A 2,043-nucleotide genomic window follows, 5' to 3' on the forward strand; every position below is an offset into this window, starting at 1 on the left:
ACAGTCTCTCTCTGTGAGTCATGTCTCTGGTTTAGATGGTGTCTCAGCAGGTGACCATTAATTAGTGACTACTAAGATTTACTACTCTGTCTATGTCAGACTTTTAGGCCTGTCACCTCAGCTCCCTCTTCTGCTGCTCTGACAACCTGCGTGCGCAGTAGGTCTGACTAGTATTTTCTGCTTTGGAAACTGCAAGGCAGAGAGGTCAGGAAACTTGTCCAAGGTCACACAGTCATCAAAGGGGCCAGAATTCCATCCAGAAAAAGAACAAGATCTCGGCCTCCAGTGTCGCCAACTTCCATGCCAACTGTGCAGCATCCTCTGAACACACTTCAACGAGAGCAGCAGATAAGCGTAGTTTTGCACTCCATCATTGTTTTCCCGTCAAAAATAGAACTTTTAAGTTTGTTTAAACAGAAAAAGGCACAACACTGCTGTTACCATGGCGTTGCACTTTAAAAGATTTAGGCAAAGTATAAAAATGTAAGCTTCAAGCCACACTAAGCACCTTGTCCATCAGTTCTAACCAAGAAAGCTTAACCCTTTCCTTCTTTCTTTACGCTGACTAAAAATAAAATGATTTTTATTGCTTTCACTGTTTGTGTTTTTTTTTGGGGGGGGTGGTTTGAGATGGGGTTTCTCTGTGTAGCCCTGGAACTCATTCTGAAGACCAGGCTAGCCTTAAACTCAGAGATTTACCTGCCAGTGCCTCCCAAGTGCTGGGATTAAAGGCATGGGCCCTTGGTGCCATGGCATTTTATTGTATTATATCTCTAAAAACTTGCTGCCCTTGTCACTGCATCATGTTCTTCTGCATGAAGACCACCTTGTGAGATTTCCTCCCACAAGAGAAAAATATCCAGAGCATGCAACTTGTCTGAACCATGCAGAGCGTGCACACTGCTTCCTCCTGGGGTTTCTGTTACACTGGCTGGAGCGTGGAGTCTGATGCAATGAGAGAATAAGATAGCCCACCTCGCATGGAGGCAATGGATGTCTTCCTACCCCATTCTGATGCTCTCTGCAGGGGTGATTTTAGATGCTCTTGTCATATGACATTGAGGATACATCTTCCATTTCTAGTTTGCTGAGAGTTACGTCATAGGTGAATGGGGAATCTTGTCAAATAATTTTTCTCCATCATTTGACATAATCATGTTTTGTTAATTTTAATTATTAATTCGCTCATTTATATTTTGTTTATTATTGTAATCATTTACTATTATTCTTCTATTATTATTTATTAGTATTACTTTATTATGTTTTCATTATTTTATGATTTACATTTATTCTTTATTGTTTATATTTATCATTTTATTTCTACTTTTAATCTTTATTATTTTTTTATCATATATCTATACTATTAATTATTGGTTATTAATTTTACTCATTTATTAATTTATCATTAATCAATTGTTATTAACTTAATTATTACTATATGGGTGCTTTGCCTGCATGGACACCACATATGTGCATCAGGCCTCCTGGGACTAGAGTTATAGATGGTTGTGAGCTGCTATGTGAGTGCTGGAACTTGAATCCCAGTTCTCTGAAAAAAAAAAAATAGCTAGTGCTCTAAACCAAGGAGCTAACTCTCAAGGTCCCATCATGTGGTTTTTCTTCTGAAGGTTTCTGAGTTAGTGAGTTCTGCTGATTGATTTGGGAATTTTGAGCTAGCCTTAGACTTTGCATATTGCATATATTCCTTATACACTTATTGGATACACTTTAACAATATTTCTATATCTAAACTTCTGAATAGTTTTAGTCTGTAGTTTACCTCTCTGTCTCCCTTTTAGTCTTTTTACCTGTCTGGCCTAAGCAGCAGAGGGAGGATAGCTTCTTAGTGGAGGTGAAAAGTGTTTCTTCTTCTTAGTGCGAGACATTATAGAACTGGCCTGTCTTTGAAAATCTTTGATAGAATTTTCCAGTTACAACATCTTAGCTGGGAGTTTATTATAGTTTGTTGTTTGTTTGCTTGCTTGTCTTTAGCAACTTTTGCTACAAGTTAACTTCTTAAAAGTTATGGGACTCTCTAAGTTG

Source organism: Grammomys surdaster, unplaced genomic scaffold, assembly GCF_004785775.1.
Source record: "Grammomys surdaster isolate TR1022 unplaced genomic scaffold, NIH_TR_1.0 1019, whole genome shotgun sequence".
In the NCBI taxonomy this organism is placed as follows: Eukaryota; Metazoa; Chordata; class Mammalia; order Rodentia; family Muridae; genus Grammomys; species Grammomys surdaster.